The sequence below is a fragment of the Nyctereutes procyonoides genome, unplaced genomic scaffold, assembly GCF_905146905.1.
Source record: "Nyctereutes procyonoides isolate TBG_1078 unplaced genomic scaffold, NYPRO_anot_genome, whole genome shotgun sequence".
NCBI classification, from domain to species: domain Eukaryota; kingdom Metazoa; phylum Chordata; class Mammalia; order Carnivora; family Canidae; genus Nyctereutes; species Nyctereutes procyonoides.
In genome coordinates, this window is record NW_026575160.1 from 7,239,691 (window position 1) to 7,250,325 (window position 10,635).

A 10,635-nucleotide genomic window follows, 5' to 3' on the forward strand; every position below is an offset into this window, starting at 1 on the left:
GTTATGGAGCTAGTACAAGTAATCCCTCTTGCTCTCTCTTCATGCTCTGTGCTCAGGGTATAAACAAGACGAGTGTGCTGATTCAAGAAAAGCATTTTTTTCCCCCAAAAAGGCTGCTGTCTGGTCTGCCTCATATGGACCTCCCAAAATAGTGGCCACAATTTTGTTTGGTCACAACAGACTGGGGAATTCTTCTCCCTAACAAGACACGAAGGCAGCATATGACAGTAGGCTCTTAAGTTCAGCAAAAGACTGGTTAAAGATGAATTGAATTCATACTAGACAGTTTTCTAAACAACTGAATTCAACTTTTAAGTTAAAACAAAACAAAACAAAACAGCAAACTGTCTGCTATTTACCTGCTCATTCACTGGCATATTGTTGGGGAACAGGGTCATACAAGACCCCCTCCTGTCATCATCCTGGCTTTGAGTCTTCACTCCCATGATCTGTACTGGCCCACACATCTTACAGACCCACATGCTGATCACTTCCTTGAACCCGAGCCCATATCCTCATTGCAGAGTGCTTTGTTTATGTCTGCAATTGCTCAAATGCCATCTGTGAAGCATCGAGCTATTGTGCCTGTATTTCTACTGGCTCTCATTATTTCTCTTCCTATTTTCTATGGCACAAATAAGTGCAATTTTTGGGAAGCAGATGTTTTTTCAGTGTGAATGATTCTGCTAACACTTAGCAAAAATCTATCTGCTGCAAAAGGCCTTTCGCACTTGGTATAAGTCGGATTTCAGTGACCTCCCTCAATTTGGGCAGGAAGTTAGGTTTTTATTTGTATATTATCTAGAAGGAAATTTCTTTCTTATATATCTCACAAAATTTTGTTTCTCAAAATGTCTCCTGCCTCTTGGTACTAAATCCTCAGTAGAGGGGATTAAAATTGTCCTGCTTGTTTTCTAGGTGGTGGTTTTGCTAGGAGGGGGAAACTTGTATTTCTAGCAGGAAGCTGGTCCTTAGGAACTACTTCAGAGTTTCCTAAAGATTACTGTTGTTAAATCAAACTATAGTGAGATGCCACCTTATGCCAGTCAGAATGAGTAAAATTATCAAGATAGGAAACAACAAATGTTGGTAAAGATGTGGAGGAAAGGGAACCCTCTTACACTGTTGGTGGGAAAGCAAACCGGTGTGGCCGCTCTGGAAAAGGTTCCTCAAGAAGTTAAAAATAGAGCTACCTATGACCCAGCAATTGCACTACTAGGTATTTACCAAAAAAGATACAAAAATACAGATTCCAAAGGAGCACCTGAACCCCAATGCTCATAGCACCAACGTCCACAATACCCAAACTTTGGAAAAAGCTGAGGTATCCATCAACAGATAAATGGATGAAGAAGATGTAGATACATACATACATACATACATACATACATACATACACACATACATACTAGGGAATATTACCCAGACATCAAAAAGGATGAATACTTGCCATTTACATTGGTGTGGATGGAGCTGGAGGGTATTTTTTTTTTTATTTTTTTGGAACTGGACGGTATTATGCAGAGTGAAATAAGTCAAACATAGAAAGACGATCATCATATAGTTTTACTCATATGTGGAATATAAGAAACAGCAGAGAGGACCATAGGGCAAGGGAGGGAAAACTGAAGGGGAAGTCCTCAGGGAGAAAAACCATGAGACTCTTAACTATAGGAAAAAAAAAACTGAGGGTATGCTGGAGGTGAAGTGGGTGGAAGGATGGGGTAATTGAGTGATGGGCATTAAGTAGGGCACGTGATGTGATGAGCACTGGGTGTTCGATGGAACTGATAAATTATTGAATGGTAAATCTGAAAAAAAAAGATTACTGTTGTTACTTGAAGGGTAACAGTGGGGTAAATGTTGGCAACGTTTTTTTGTACACTGGAGATAGTGTTGGTGATACATAGGGACAACTGGGTAATATTTAAAATACATAGAACTGTGCATGACATGTAGTATATGCTATGTAATTATTACTGTTGTTGCTGTTTGTATCTCTGAGCTTATAATGGAACTACTTATGTAATAACCAGAGAACATGTATTTCCTCCTAAATAGGCTTATCACAGAACTCAAGGAAACAATTAATGTTACCCCGTCAGAACTTCATCTTACCAATTATAAGACTCTTTCTAATGAGAAAAATCTTCCCCCTAAAATTTTTCTTCTATGTAATTCTTAGAAGTTCTTTGTTTGCCATTTTTATTCACAGAAGATTTTCTCATTAGATGTGGCTTGAATCTCTCAAGATACAGAGGTGGCAGCGGAAGGAATATGTGCCTGCTTTAGGTCACTCTCTTTTATCTGTTATGAAACAAGGTAATATTTCAAATAGGCACAACAGATAAAGGAACAATGGCACAAATGGGCTGATGTTTTATATGAGTCAGTGGCAACTTGAAAGGTTTATTGTGACATAGCTAATATAGGCCTGGATTCAGAGTCTGAAGATCTAAGGATTGTTTCTAGCTTGAGCTTTGTATTAGTCACTTAACCTTTGTTTCTCTTCCTTAAGAAGAGTATAAAATTACTAACCCAAACCAAGAAGGGACAGAGGAATAGTTAATTATGTAGGGGTTTTGAGTATAGAAATTCTCAGAAAACGTGCTCTTTAATTACTACAGTTTCCCTATAGTACTTGAAAAATGTTAATCTTTTCCTTGTTCTCCAAAGTTCTGGATTGTGTTCTGTTGGACCCCATCAATTATGATCCTACATCTTCCAAAAAAAAAAAAAACTTCAACATGAATATTATGAGGTGACAAGGTAATGAAAGCAGATAAAGCCTGCTTCTAGTCAAAAAGTTTTTTTTTTTAACTTAACTGTTTTGGTTTTGATTAGAGTTTAATAATGCCCTTTACAATTATACATAGGGTAATAAATAACTGATATTTATGTGACATTTTATTGTTTTGTAAATGCTGGCACATGTTATCTCACTTAAACATCACAACAACTTTATGTGAAATTGCCTGAGGAATTTGCATTTCAGAGCTATTAAGTGGCTTGCCCAAGGACACACAGCTGGCAAGAGGTAGACCAAACCATGGACTTTCCAGCTTTAACTCCAGTGTTTTCTCCAAAATCTACCACAGCTTTATCAAAGACAGAAATACATTGTCCCTTAGACTTGTATCCCTCAGACCTGAATATTCTGATCAATATGTGCTATACTAAGACAAAACATAGTGAAATTGATAAAATAATGGCTTGGTCTTCAGGCAATCATCCCAACCACCCCTACCCTCAGTTACCCCAAACCCCAAACTTTCTGTTTATCTTTAATAGGCAAATACTCTAATTCTTAATTTACTTGAACATTTCGTGGATAATGTCCTCATGCAATATGAAATAGGAATTCTTGTTTTTTTTAACTCAGTCTAGAATTGGCACTTTTTACATGATGTTCTCATGTATCACAAAACAAATGCTCAAACATTTTGAAGTGGAGGAGTGATTTGAATTATAACACAGCTGGCAAAGCTGTAGGCATCATTGGTAATTAAGCCCAATTTGACATGTTTATCCTTTAGTGCAAACAATGTTACCTGATCCAGTTTCCTTAATTCTTGATATTTTACTATGTTTCACCTCTTTAGTCTATGTGCTGGTATTGATGATTAAACCTTGGCTCTTTAAACTGGGGGATATTCTACATAGCTATCTCATTTGTTTTAGATGTTTACCTAGAGTTACCACATCCATTGTTTCTGTGAGCTCTGTCAATAGAAAGAAATTAAATGGCTGCCAAGAAGTCATCTTTGCTCTGTGCTTGGTGATTTTCTTTTCTCTTTCTGACTTTAGCTTTCTAGAAGTGCTATCATAGCAACATTAAGTGACTTTTAGGAAAATACATCAATTCCAGGCCTGCCAGCCTTCATACAATGGATTTTCCTTTCTGGTTTGGCTTTAAGTCTTTAATGTACATCACACATTTCTGAGCTGACAGGCAGTTCTGGCTTAGCCCTTATCAGAACACCCATTGTACTGCATTGTAATTGGCTGTTTGCTTATTGGTTTCTTTCTCTAGACTACAAACTCTTGTAGGAAGAAGACTTTATTTTGTTGGAATCCCACCCCACTACCCCTGTTCATAGAAGTGGTGTCTGACACACAGCACAAGCTATTCATTAAATGTTTAGTGAATAAATGAATGAATTCAAGTCAATTAAGACAGCATCCCTGTTCTTCCAGTCCCTGACTATTCTCCTTGGGTATGGTGCTAGTATCCACGTTAAAAATGGAGGCAATGATAGTATTATTCTCAGAGACCACTGCAAGAGTTAATTAGACAATTCATTTGGATGTTTTATAATGTAAAGTACTCTTCAAATGATGATTATGCTAATTACCACAGCTTTGTATCTGCAATGTTTTATTTCCCATAATTATATCATAACTACTTTTTTGCTTTAGTTCAGGTCTGGTTTATTGCAATAGTAATGTAAGTTAACGTCAATGCTTCAATTCCTGCTCTTTATTCCACATGGCACCTAGATTAACCATTGAAAATATAAGATAGGATTGCCAGTCTTCACACCCTTCAACAGGGGCTTGTTGTTATCCCCAACTCCCAGGCTAATGCCTGATATCTGTGCTTATAAGCCTCTGGTAGTTGTGTATCCAGTATTTGGAGGCCTCCAAAGAAGACACAAAAACCTTTCATCACATGCTTCCTGCATATCTCCCCAGTCTCCTATCTCACTCCAGCAAGATCTGGATACATATCCAGGATTGTATTAGTAAGGAACAGTGGAGAATCCTCCGAACCTGCTATGCTCCTTCATACCTCAGGGCCTTTGCATATACTTTCCTTTTCTTCCCAGAAGACAATTTCCCTCCCCTGCCGGGGCACTCCACCAATGTGTATCCCTTACACTTCAGCTTCACCTTAGACTCATCTTCAAAGTACTTCCCTTTCACCCAGCAGAGGTTTCCTGTCGTTTGATTTCTCATAGCACACTGCATGTAAGAATATCTATACAGTATGCAAGGAATCTGTAATAATTGTTTGCATGTGTGTTCTCTTAACCAGATGATGAGCTTTTTGTGTGGAGCTGAAATGTAATGTCTGTATTCCCTGTACCTAATGCGGCACTTGATACTCCATAACCACTCAATAAATGTTTCTGAAATGAATTATTATACAGCCTTTGTAACTATGATTTTATTGGCAACACTATATTCTGACATATTCTTCTAGTAGAATTTCTGCTGTTGAAGGAATTTTAAAGATTCCCAATGCTCTGTATATAGATTTTCATCTCAATTGAATTTTTCACTTACTGTAAATTCTCAGGCAATGTGAACACTGAAGAATAAAGTTTCTGATAAATAATGCCTTAAAATTGTTAGGTTAAGTTTTAGAAAGGGAAAAAAAATACCTTTGCAAGACTGTTCACAGGTAGGAGCTTTGCAAACAGAGTTCCATGTAAAATACTTATTTATCTATGTAAAACATGGGGAGTTTATGTGCACATGAGACTTTAATTTAAGTAACGAATATATAAAACTATAAGCAAAATTGGAAAATGGGTAACTAGCATGAATAGGCAATTCATAGAAGGGGAACTATCAATGGCTTTCAAGTGTATGAAGAAATGTTTGAATTTACTAGAAATGCAAGAGTTGTGAATTCATGTATCAATAACCATCATTCACTTCACTCAGAATGGCAAAAATTAAGAAAGGGGGCCATTGGCAAATGTTGGCAAAAGTGTGGGAAGACCTAATTTTTTTTGCACTGCTAGTGAAAGCATAGATCTAAGTAGTCATTCTGGAAATCAATCTTATAGGCTTAGCAAAATTAAGTCTGTTTCTTACAGTGACATTTGTGGTAGCAGAGAGGTAAAGGAAGCCTAGCTGTCTAATGCAAGTAAACTACATAAGAAATGTGATAGATGCGACCTATTACAATGCAGCAGTTAGAGGCAAGGGCACTGAATGATATACAACAATATAAATCATAACATAATATTGAATGAAGGTAAGAGAGAGAATGTGATATGTTTTTAATCTTTCTAATATACTGTTTTTTCTCAAGCTTTAATGGTAATGAGGTCATATGATTATAGTCTTTTGTCTTACTTTGTCCTTGCAAGGCAGAAGCTTCTACAGTAATGTTACATACTCATGTAACATGTTACAAAACTATAGGTATTTCTCTTTTGTTTAAAGATTTATTTATTTGAGAGAGATAGTGAGTGCATGGGCACGGGGACATAGGGGGAGAGGTAGAGGGAGAGAATCTTCAGGCATACTCCCTACTGAGCATGGAGGCTAACAGGGGGTTCAATCTCAGGACCCTGAGATTTTGACCTGAGCTGAAACCAAATTTGGACACAACTGACTGAACCACCCAGGCATCCCAAGCTATAGTAATTTCTTAAAGTACAAAATAATAAAATGAATTTATTTAAAAAATACTAAAGTAGATTTTTTTCTCTACAATATGATTGTGATATACTATTCTTTCCTTAATATTTAAAAGTATATTTGCCAGATTGCTACATTTTAAAAAGTATTTTTCTTCTCTCTGAAAGGAATGGAGATCAAAGGACAAAGGAAAAATAATTATGAAATATTTAAATTTCTTAGTTTGAGAGTACAAGAGGTTACATGTTTACTTTTTTGTGGCATTTTTTACATATTACTTTGGTAAGTGTTTCAATTTCTGTTAAATGTCAGAGAAGGTACTAAACTAACTGTATTTTTAACTATCGTGGTGGTAAACTGGAGAGCAAAGATAGGGCATAATGAGTGGAGGATACTACAAAGTAGAGAAGCTGACACGTAGTTTTTTGAACAAATCTAGAATTTTATATATGTCTCACTTTTTGCCATTTATGTTTTTCCAGTGATAAGTTATCATGGATGAGGATGATCCAAAGGTACAAACTTCCAGTTTTAAAATAAAACCATGAGGATGGAATGTATAGCATGATGACTATAGTAATACTGTCTTATATATTTGAAAGTTGCTAAGGGAGTAGATCTTAAAACTTCTCATCCTAAGAAAAGGAAATTGTAACTATATGAGGTGATGGACATTAACTGTACTTATTGTGGCAATCATTTCTCAATATACACAAATATCAAGTCATAATGTTGTATACCTGAAACTAATATAATGTTATAGGTCAATTATATAGCAACAAAAAGAAGTTATGGTTATTTTCAACTAGTCTATTTTATTGACACTGAGATGTACCCAAGGTAAGTCCTGTAAAGTCTCCTTCCTAAATATCTTTCTTTTTTTTTCTTTTTTTTTTTTTTTTGGAGGGGGAGCACGCTTTATTGGGGACAGAGCACTGCACGTGGCCCACAGAGGAAGGCAGCCCAGGGGGTGTCCTACACATCACGCGCAAAAAGGTACACGGGAGGTTTTGCTAAGAAAGATCAACTGGAACATGGTTTCCTCCGGGGGCTTCCCCCACCTCCTCCCTTGGAGGGGTCAGGACACGCCCAACCATCTCCTTGAAGGCAGCTCTGGTCCGCTAGAGATACAGTCCCTCGGGGGTGCCCTCTTGTTTTTTATAAAGAACATTTTCTTTAGATTTCTTGAAGTCTTCATTTGTTACTTTCATCCGACGCTCTCTCAAGGCCATCAGACCAGCCTCTGTGCAGATGGCCTTGATGTCAGCACCAGAGAGGTCATCCTTAGCCATGATCAAGTCGTCCAGGGTCACATCATCAGCCAGCGTCATCCTGCTTGTGTGGATCTGAAAGATGCGCTTCTTAGTCTTTTCGTCAGGCAGGGGGAACTCAATCTTCCTGTCAATGCGGCCTGGTCTGATAAGTGCTGGATCCAAGGTTTCTATCCGGTTTGTGGCCATGATGACCTTCACATCACCCCTTGAATCAAATCCATCCAACTGGTTCAACAGTTCCAACATCGTTCGTTGAATTTCCCTCTCCCCACCAGAATTTGAGTCGTATCTTTTTGTTCCAATGGCATCGATTTCATCAATAAACACGATGGATGGTGCATGTTCTTCCGCAACTCGGAACAATTCCCGAACGAGTTTGGGCCCGTCGCCTAGGTACTTCTGAATAAGTTCAGAGCCAACCACTCTCAAGAAAGTGGCTGAGGTTTGGTTTGCTACTGCTTTGGCTAATAAGGTTTTACCTGTGCCAGGTGGACCATAGAGAATGACCCCCTTTGGGGGCTTTATACCCATCTCTTTATAATATTCAGGATGAGTGAGAGGAAGCTCCACGGATTCCTTAATTTCCTGGATTTGGTTGTCCAATCCCCCGATATCAGCATAGGTTTCCTGGGGGGCCTTTTCTACCTTAATTACTGTGACCAAGGGATCTGTGTCATCCATGAGCACCCCTATGACAGCATGCACCTTGTGGTTGAGCAGGACAGAGCAGCCTGGTTCCAGCAGATCCTTGTCTACAAAGGAAAGAATGCTGACATAGTGTTCTGAACCCACAGATGTAGACACGATGGCATGATTGTCATCAATGATCTCTTCCAAGGTTCCTACTGACATTGGGGTTCCCCTCAGATCATCCACCTTAGATCTTTCCTCCTCTTGCTTTTCTTCTAAAGGCTTCATTTGTTCCTGATTTCTAATGAATTCTTCCTCCATGAGAAGATAGTCTTTAATTCTAACTTCAATAATTTTAACCGGCATTGAGTGTGAGGTGTCACCAGTGGAAGCTTGCTCGCAGCATCTGGTCCCTTTGTTTTCTTCTTCTTTTTCCCCACTCTAGTTGGTACGGGAGGTTCATATTTCTTTTTCTTGTCCTTGTCATCCTTCTTGCCACCTCCAGGGCCATGACTACCACTCTGACTTTGACCCATCTTGCTTCGGCCCCTAAATATCTTTCTAATTAATCTCTATTTTACCATAACTTCTTTATTTAACTTCTCCTTTGGTTTACTATACTTTGGTTGACTTCTTTGTTTAACTTCTCCTTTGGTTTACTATAACAGTTTTCTTGTTATAGTAAACTATAATCCATCTCCCCAGTTATCCCTTTAAAATTGTCACCAATTTGCTAGTTCTTCCATTCCCTGTTCATTTTCTGCTTCATCTTCTTGCACACTTCTTCCACTTGGCTTCCTGTGCCTAAAATCATATCTTCATCTGGTGAATGCAAAGTGTTTAATACCCAACTGAAAACAATCCTCCCTCTCTGAAGCTACTTCAGGAAAAGTTGGGCCCATCCTGTGTGTTTCCATTGTGTTTTGTAAATGCATCTAGTGTAGCACTTATCTCAGTAGATGATACACATTGGTGTAGGAGTCCATCTTCTAAGGAAGAGCCCTTTGTAGACTGGCAGGGCTAGTGCACACATTTAATATGTGTGCCCTTAGAAAATAATCAGGGCAACCATCTTCCTTGGAAATTAAAAAAAAATTACTAAATGACAGGAACCTTTCTTTGTGAGAACTGAGATATCTATCAATCTACCTACATCATCATTTTACCTCTTTATCAGTTCTTTTTTTTCTGAAAAAAGAGATCACAATAGGTGATGGAGAAGGATATTTTAAATCCTTTTTACCCTCTCTTCCCCCAAATACATTTATGAACCAAATCTACGAATGTGTCTATGTCCAAAGCCTAAAATTACTGATTTACACTGAAGAAAACTGATATTTACGCCACAGGTCTTTTACCTTAAAATTAGTTTTATTATAGCAAAATTGGACTGAGGACTTCTAAAGTCACAACCTTCAGTCACAACCATAGATATGCAGAATGGGAGTCAGATGTTTGAAAGTTCCATTGAGTTCTTTTTAAAATACCATGCTTGTGTTACTTTATAATGAATTGATTAAAGGTATAATTGTAGGCATGAAGGAATGTTCTTACTATTACTATGATTTTGAAGTATAAATAACAAAATTGGGGATCAACTCATTAGATTCTTATACTTTTGTCCTTTTATAACTCCCTTTTGGGTATAAATAAGACATTGTTTTTATGTAATTTGGAAAATTCTCTATAACTTTAATAGGGGAGATTTTTTCTATCATTTGTTTAGACAAAAAGACAAAACTGGTAAATTTAGGATTCCTTTGTGGAAAGTCTCTGTAAATGAAACTAATGAATCTTGATTCAATAAACTTGAATGAATATGTATTTTGTTATAGTTGAATGATCTAAGTACGCTGAAATCAGATGTGCTTTCAAAATACTCCCATAAATGTAAATTCTTAATTATGACCATTTTTTAGGGTATTTATCTGTCTCCTGGTGGTTGTTGCTACTTTGGCCCCTTTTATATGTTTTGGACAGAGAAGGAAACACAATGCTTGCATTCCTGTGGTTGCTATAGTAATGGAAAAACACTACAGCTGTGATTGTAGAGTTGAAGGAAAAGACTGAGGTAATTTCAGCCCTGGAGACTTAGTAAATATTAATTGTGAAGAAGAAAGCTCTTGGTCTCATTCTTTAATAGCTTTTATGTGTGTGTGTGTGTGTATATATATATGTGGCATATATATATATATATATATATATATATATATATATATATATAAGCCAGAAGTCATTACACTGAGATAAATTGTGACTCAATGTTACTGCCTCTAATTGCATTCCAAAGGTTGGTTGAAATGTTAACTAAGATTCTAAGCAGTAGGATTTTGCATTCCATTCAATGCAATCT

The 10,635-nt window shown here is 37.3% G+C and overlaps 1 pseudogene; it reads right to left on the reverse strand.

Moving 5' to 3' along the window:
* Positions 1 to 7,304: 7,304 nt before the first annotated feature.
* Positions 7,305 to 8,827, reverse strand: LOC129502842 (26S proteasome regulatory subunit 4-like; annotated as a pseudogene).
* Positions 8,828 to 10,635: the final 1,808 nt, after the last annotated feature.